This window comes from Lontra canadensis, unplaced genomic scaffold (assembly GCF_010015895.1).
Source record: "Lontra canadensis isolate GAN:19392208 unplaced genomic scaffold, GSC_riverotter_1.0 scaffold15, whole genome shotgun sequence".
NCBI lineage: Eukaryota > Metazoa > Chordata > Mammalia > Carnivora > Mustelidae > Lontra > Lontra canadensis.
Window position 1 is genome coordinate 195,760 of NW_022631009.1, and position 8,171 is coordinate 203,930.

Here is an 8,171-nt window from a genome sequence, read left to right on the forward strand (position 1 = left end):
GGCTCTTAGATATTATATTTTTTTGAAAACACACACTATTATATTATTTTTTTTTAAAGATTTTATTTATTCATTTGACAGATCACAAGTAGGCAGAGAGGCAGGCAGAGAGAGAGGGGAAGGGAAACAGGCTCCCTGCCGAGCAGAGAGCCCGAAGCGGGGCTCCATCCCAGGACCCTGAGATCAGGACCCTGAGATCATGACCTGAGCCAAAGGCAGCAGCTTTAACCCACTGAGCCACCCAGGCGTCCCACACTATTATATTATTACCAGCAGTAAAAGTATCCCATTGTTCAAGTAAATTCATCAGGAAAGAACAAGAATGTTGAAACATAAAAGTAAACCATTTCTAAGAGCGGTGTGTCAAAAGTCTGCCACGGCTCCGAGATTCTGTATATGGGCCCAAACAGAAGAGTGCACATGGAATGGGCTGCGTTCTAGAAACTCAGGTCTTCTCTAATGGGCAGTAGTCAGCACACTTGCCTTGTGCTGCAGAGGAGGACACCATCTCTTTCGTGACATGATGCAAAGATAGTCTGGAACGAAGGGCGGTTAGTGCCGCCTTGCTCACCAGATGCACAGAAACACGAGGCCCGCGGGCCACTGTCGTGCAGGGTGATGGTCCTGTCCTTCCAGACACACGGATCATAGTCACGGTCTCTAACACCTTTGGGACAAAGGGCCATTACCGTAATCACATCATCTGGAACGGAAGCGCTCCCTTACGAAGAGTGGAATTTAATAGTCAACCAAAAACTTCATTAAGTGATGTCCCACACAGCATTTTATTCTCAGCAGAGGGAAAAGAATTCCAGCCCTGGGCTGGAGTCCGCAGGATTTCCCTCTGCTGCACCTGCTGCTTCAGCCCTTGCCGGGCCCCTTCCCGAAACCGACAAATGTCTGGTTCTGTTTCTGTCTGTCTGCTCTTCTGGTACGAGTGACAGCCTGACTAGCAGTGGCAAGTTGTCACTTAATATCTCTAATGTGAAACGAAAGCCAGGTATGGTTAATAGCCACTGTGATTTTTAGGAACCATTAACAAGTACGGAAGCCTCTCCGCAACTCCCCCGCACCCTCCATCCACTCACGGAGTCATGAACAATCGCTGCGGAGCCCCCGAGACATGACAAGCATTGTGCGGTTGCCATGGAGACACTTGCTGTCTCGGAGTTCATGGTCTAGTTGCGAATGACGCCTCGGGATAGTGCCCAGACTGCCAATACCTTCGCGGTAAAGCCTTGGCTCCCAGGCGCCCCCCTTCCCGGCTCCCCGGCTTTAAACGCACCCTAGCTTTTGCGTTTGGGCCTGCGCCCTGGCAGTTTGGTCTGGGCCCTCTCCCCACCCCCCATGGTGGGCCGATTCTGTTCACCTTCCAGTCTCCACTTCCTTACCGCGTCCCCGAAGTCTTGACCTCCAGGTGGCGGTAGGTCTCCCTCTTTCACGCTCCTTCACGATTTCACTCCCGCAGGGGTTCCTTACTGTGTTGTAATCGGCAGCTTGTCTCTCATGAGAGACCAGAAAGTCTAAAATCAGAGACTAGGACTGTCTTTTTCATATCGGTATCCTCGGGGCAGATTACCTGGCATTTCATGAAAGATTTGTTGAATTTCTGAATTACCTGGCCAGCATCTCGTTTTGTTTGCACAAAAGTTTAACCCCCTGAAGATCCAGCACAGTGCTGAGGCGGTCGAAACACCCTGCCTGGTTCTCTTTCTGGAGCTAAACCCCTTTCTCCTGTTGGTCTAGGCTTCCCAGAGATGCCCTTTCCCCTCTAGCCTGGCTTGGCTTCCCATCCCGATCCTAGTGCCCTTCTAACCTTGTCCGTGCCTTCAGCTTCCAGCCCTCTGGCTGTCGTCCCGGCTCCGTTGTCTGTGCTGTCTGGAACTGCCCGCGTGGCCTTCGCGAACCTTCCCACACGCCTGCCGCACCTCCCTTTCCAGGCAGCGACATGGTGACGTGTGTGAGAAGCCAGGGAAGGGCACTCGGGAATGCCGGGCACCTCAGTCTGTCCTCAAACACGTCATCTTGATCATTTCCAGCACAGATGATGGGTAGGTTAACAGAGCGACGGTTATGCTAAAGAAAAATCTCGGGCCTGCCTCCGTAGACACTCTGCCCCTTTGTCAAGGAGTGAATCACAGGGAAGGTGAGCAGATGTGAACCGCACTGGTGACTACGCTCCAGGTGGGTGGGGTGGGACCCGAGGGCGGTTCTTGCCTCTTGTGACTCCCAAAAGGCCTGTCTTCAACATTTTCTCCTAAGGAGGAGTTTGTACCCAGTACTCGAACTGGTGAGAGTCCTTTGTCCCTTACTCTCTGACACCCCTGTGGTCTTCATACTGTGGCCAAAGGATCTTAACAAAGATTGTTTTCAGTCCTGCAGTGATTTCCCAACTCATTCATGAAGCCTGTGGGTGAGGGCCCGTGTGGTCCCGCTCTGGCCCACATGCCCCCAGCTCACTGGCTTTTCTCATGCCCTTGGACTCCAAGCATCTTCCCACCCAAGCCCTTTGCCCCTCCTGTCACCTCTTCTTGGAACATTCTGCCCCGCAATCTGCCCACCCTGCCATAAGCGTCCCCTTCCTATGATCTCAGCTCCGGAATCATTCTCAAGATGCTCCTGATCCCAGACTTGCTTAGGTCCCCCTTGAAATTTCACAGTGCCAGTGCCTTTTTTTTTTTTTCCCAAATAGATATATATACATAGATCTTTAGAGCTATATTTATATAGATATAGAGATAGAGATACATGATGGAATTATAATTGAAAAAATAGAGGATTGGCATCTATTTGGGACCTGCCATTGTCCTTTTCTCCCGCCTTGGCAGAGTGATTTCATCACCTAAAGCTTCGGCGTTGTGTCTGCTTAGCCCTTGAGCTAACAACCGCCCTACCCGCTCTCTCTGCGAACTACCCTCTCACCCACACGTGTGGCTCCTGGTCACCACACTTGTGCTCAATGACCCCAACTAATTGGAGAGAGGGCGGAAGGTTTACCTGGTCATAGCTCCACCACTTCTCGAGGCTGAGAAATCTAACGGCCTGAAAGGGGGCTAATGGTGTATGTCTTGAACTGAGTCTCAGAGCCAGAGAACCAGGAGTGCCAATGTCAAAGGGCAGGAGAAAGACACCCCAGCGCAAGCAGAGAGCAAATCTGCCCTTCGTCTGCCTTTTTGTTCCACTTGGGCTTCCGGCGGGATGACTGATGACCACCCGCACTGGGGAGGGTGATCGTGTTACTCAGTTCGCCGATTCAAGTGCTAATCTCTACCGGAAACTCTCAAGACACACCCCAGATAACGTTCCACCAGCTAGCTGGGCATGCCTAAGACCAGTCAAGCTGACACAAAATTAGCCATCCCATGGAGGCAAGAGGAGTGTGTGGGGGTCAGAGAGATGCTGTGCTACTGGCTTTGAAGATGGAGGAAGGGGCATGAGCCAAAGAATGCAGGTGGCTTATGGGAGTTAGAAAAGATGAGGAAAGGGACACCTGGGAGGCTCAGTCGGTTAAGCAGCTGCCTTTGGCTCAGGTCATGACCCCAGGGTCTTGGGATCGAGTCCCACATCAGGCTCCCTGCTCAGCAGGGAGCCTGCTTCTCCCTCACTGCCTGTCTCTCTACTTGTGCTCTCTATCTCTCTGTCAAATACATAAAATCTTTAAAACAAACAAAAACAAAAACAACGACAAGGAAATGGATTCACTCATAGGGTGTCCAGGAAGGACTACGGGCCTGCTGACACCATGATCTTAGCCCAGTGAAACCCACACTGGAGCTCTGAACTAGAGCCCCGTAAGGTAATACATTTGTGTTGCTTTAAGCTTTGACGTTGGTGGTCATAAGTTGACTGCTTGAGCTAGTTTCAGTTTCTGTTACTTGCAACCAAAGAATCCTAAGACAGGCCACTTGGGTCCTTTCAATCTTGGTTTTAGAATAAGACTTTGTTTTTCAGAAGGCTGTTGCTTTTATAGGTTTTTAAAACCTTGATAGAACATTATTGTAGAGGGTATCCAGTCAAACATGCAAGAGCTGCTTTCAAGAGCTTCAACTCTCCAGCAGCACTAATGGGCCCTCCCCGTGAGTAGTAGGAAATGGGCAGGTGGGAAGGCTGGTGTTGAGGAAGTACGGACAAAGGCTGGGATTTCAGTGACATTTCGTGAAGCTGGAAACATCAGAGTTGGACCTTGGGAAGGGGAGGGTTTATAGCAGGCTCTGTGGGGAATAAAAGGCTGGCACATGTCGGGTTTCTCAATGGACAGATGAAAGGAGCCACGGCCTGGAGGACAGGAAAACTGGTCATTCGGGTTAACATGCATGGAGGGACAGGGTGATGAGGCAGGACAGGTGAGCCACCATCAAATTATGGCAGGTCAGGGGCGCCTGGGTGGCTCAGTGGGCTAAAGCCTCTGCCTTCGGCTCGGGTCATGATCCCAGGCTCCTGGGATCAAGCCCCGAGTTGGGCTCTCTGCTCAGTGAGTAGCCTGTTTCTCCTCTCTCTCTGCCTGCCTCTCTGCCTGCTTGTGATTTCTGCCTGTCAAGTAAACAAATAAAATCTTAAAAAAAAAAAAAATTATGGCAGGTCATCGGTGTAGCAGTAAAAAGTTTGACTTTGCTCAGGGGACAAACACCAGCTAGAGAGAATTTTTGAGCAGGGGAATGTCTGGTTTAGGGCTGTGCTTTGGACTGATAAATCTGATTTTACTTTCCAAATGTTTAAAGTTTTTGAGCTTCATGCAGTAGGTTTTGGGTCTAGGAAAGCCCCGATATTAGCACTAACTTCGAGGGTAGAGCTGGCCTCAAGACACCCAAGATGTCCAAGCGCCTCAGGGAATTCACACGGTTGTAGAGTTTGCTACTCCTCAGGACTTCCCATTACACTTGGCGTAAGGCCGACTCCAGCCTTAGCCCGCTGTCCCGCACACTCTCCCACCCTCCCATGGTGATGGCTTCTCATGTTCCAGTCTCCACTCCCGTCCCCCTCATGCGGGCCTTCTCTGCCCCAATCACTCTCAGGCCCAACAAACCACAGGTTGGCAAGAGGCAAGCCGTGGGGACAGCGAGGCCCTTGATGCTGTCGTCGTATAACCTCTCTCCAGGCCGGGGGCATATCTGCTTCCATCCACATTGGCCACCCAGCTCCTGGCACCCCAAAAGGCCAAATTCGGGATGAAATACATGAATCCGGGCCCTTCTGGCGTGGAAACCAAGGCTGGCGTCCCAGGACTTGGGCTAGAATAATTCAGCAACGAAATGTGAACTAGACGTTTCTCCACACCGCGGGGAGGCTTCCCGGAACAGCTGCACCGCGCGGGGAGGCTTCCCGGAACAGCTGCACGGCTCGCCCCTCCGGGGTGGGGGAGGGCATGGGGGAGGGGGGGCCTGCGAGGCACTCCCAGCCTGTGGGTGTTTGGAAGACAAGTCTGGAAGCGCCGTTCTCGAAGAGCAGCCACCAGAAGCAAGCCCCTGCCTCTGCGGGCAGAGAGGCGCCATCGGAATGGAGAACGGCCATCTCCGGAGGCCTGGCGGACAGACTCAGCCGTCCGCTGTCCCGCAGCGGGACGGGACAGGAGTGCTGTGGGGACAGACGGCGCAAGCAGCAGGGTGGACAGAGCAGCTCGCATGGACCGGCCAGGCCCGATCCGGCGGGACTCTGCCCACCGTGTCCCCCGCCCCCAAGTTGTGCGTGGAAGCCCTCGCCCAGCACCTCGGAATGGGACTGGATCTGCAGCTGAGGCCTTGAACGCCCGGCAGCATAGCTGTCATCAGTCGGGATTCTCTCGAGCAGCAGGACCCGCAACGTGCCCATCTATGCCTGCGTCCCTAGCTCTGTCCGTCCGTCTGTCTGTACGGACAGCTCGAGTAGTGAACCGGGTACGCGGGTATGGAAGCTGGCAAGCCCCAAGTCCGCGAGGTGAGGGGACAAGGCCAGGGTGCAGCTCCGGTCCGAAGGCCCACAGGGTCAAGGCCCGGGGACAGCCAGGGTTTCAGCGGGAGCCTGATGGCAGGCGAGACCCGGGACCCCCTCAAAGGCAGCGTCCAGCAGGAGGAAGGCGGTCTTCTTCGGGGAGGGCCGCTCGGGCTCTGCATTCACCCCAGGTTGTCGGGGGGTGAGGCCCGGCACCGTGGGGACAGCCCCGCTCCCTCGCCCCGCAGAGAGAAGGAAGGAGCAGTCAGGACGAGGCCCGTCTGCCTCAGTCCAAACCCCATGAGCGACGAGGAGGAGGAGGTTGTGTCGATGCCCGTGCATGTGTGCCTGTGGTGTTTATCCTCTCCTGCGACAGCTTTGCCCACACACAGACGCTCCCCGGGGGGAAGCTGAGAAAGTGAGTGACAGTCTCTCTGTGCCCAACAACTGCTTGGACCAGGCCCAGAGAACGAAGCGCTGGAAGATGAGGCTCAGGCCCTCCTGGGACGGGCCAGCAGGCTGGGCACGGGGAGCTCCTGCCAAGGCGAGAGCAGCAGCGGAGGGGAGAGTCGGCCGCGCTGAGTGTTTGTGTCCCCTGCAGGACCAAAGTGCCTTCACTGGTCAGTGGCCATTCATTGGGCGCTGGGACCAGCCCGGCCCGAGGTCAGGGTCCCTCAGGCCAGCAAAAGCATCCTGGGCCCCGGGGCTCTTACAGGGCAGACAGGGAGATGAGCGATCAGTATCTGGTGAGGCCCATATGGACACAAGGGGTAACTCCCAGGAGAGGCTCAGGGGACTGACCCCTCCGGGGGTCCTGGCTGTGACCCTATGGGTGGATAACGTGATCCCTGACCCCTGGGCTGGGGTATGCATTTGGCCCTCCCTGAACCACCCCCCGGGTAACACTCTCACGCTATTTCTCTCATTCTCTCGTGGGCTTCCTGGGGGTGGCCCGTGGGGGCCCCACGGTGCCCCGTGGCTGCTGCAGAATTTCACACTGTGGCAGAGACGCCATGTGTCTAGGACGGCTCCTAGCAAGCAGGGCAGCCGAGGCAGGTGCAGGGGTGATTCTAGCCCAGAGCAAAGTTCAAGATGGGGCAAACTGGGTTTGGGAGGATTGAGAACTTGGGTAAAAGGGTTTTTTGGATCTTCGGTCACTCTTGCCGTGTGTGTAAAACCCTCCTGAGATCTTGGGGTGAAAGCCCAGGGCTGAGGGCCCTCAGGAGGCCATCCCACAAATAGCCCAGCCTCACGTGAGCGTGTCCCCACGTTGTATGAGGCTAGGCTGGCTCGTGATGCAGTAATCAGTGACCCCAGATCTCGGTGGCGTACGTAACAGAGGTTTATTTCTGGCTCCTACAATTCATCCAAGGCGGGGTCGGTGGGTAGGAGAGGGAGGTCCTGCCCACCAGAGTCTCCTGGGAACCTGGGCCGGCAGAGGGGCTCCGTCTGAGGCGGGCTGCTGCCTGGCCAACGGCTCCCAGGCTCTTGAAGTTCCGGCCTGCAAGTGACCCTCACTTGTGCTCCTAGTCCGTCGGCCGCAGCAAACCGCAGCTAACGCCCCAGCAGGTGGGGGTCACGCGCGACAGTGTCCAGGGGAGGAGAAACGGTATCTGTGGGGCCCTCGGGAGGCCGCGGTGGGGAGGCTGGCTGGTGGAGAGTGATGGGGGCAGGAGGGCTGCCCTTCTCCACCCAGACTGAGCCAGAAGCAGGCAGAAGCAGAACGGCCTCGGGGGCTCGTGGTCCCTCGCAAGCGTCACCTTCCCGAAGCTTTCTCAGCAGACTGTGGAATCCAGGTTAGAACCTTGGGCTGCACCCGACTGTTCTGACTTTGTTATGGCGGTCAGCAGGAAATCAGCACATCAGGGCCAGGGTTTAAAGAACCTTCAGGAACCAAAGGGTGTTTTTTTGTTTTGTTTTGTTTTTTTGTTTGTTTGTTTGTTTTCCTGTTGTTGGAATTTCGGAAACCAAGGAGGAAAAAAAAAAATGAAATGAGGACAGGAATACTATTTTAAAAGAAAACAGAAGCAAAGGCACCTTTGCCTTTGCCAAACACTGGACAAACACAAGGATGGGCTGAAGGAAGGTACCCTCTGGAGAGCGTGACTTGGGATGCCGTGAGCTGCTGGGTTCCAAAGCCAACAGGAGGAAGGGCTCTGTCTTCCCAGCTCTCTGTGGCAAAGGCAAAGCTGCTGAGCCAGAGACGGGCAACAGGAAGACATTTGCTGAGGTTGGTGGCAAGGGGAGGTCATAGAAACAGGAAGATG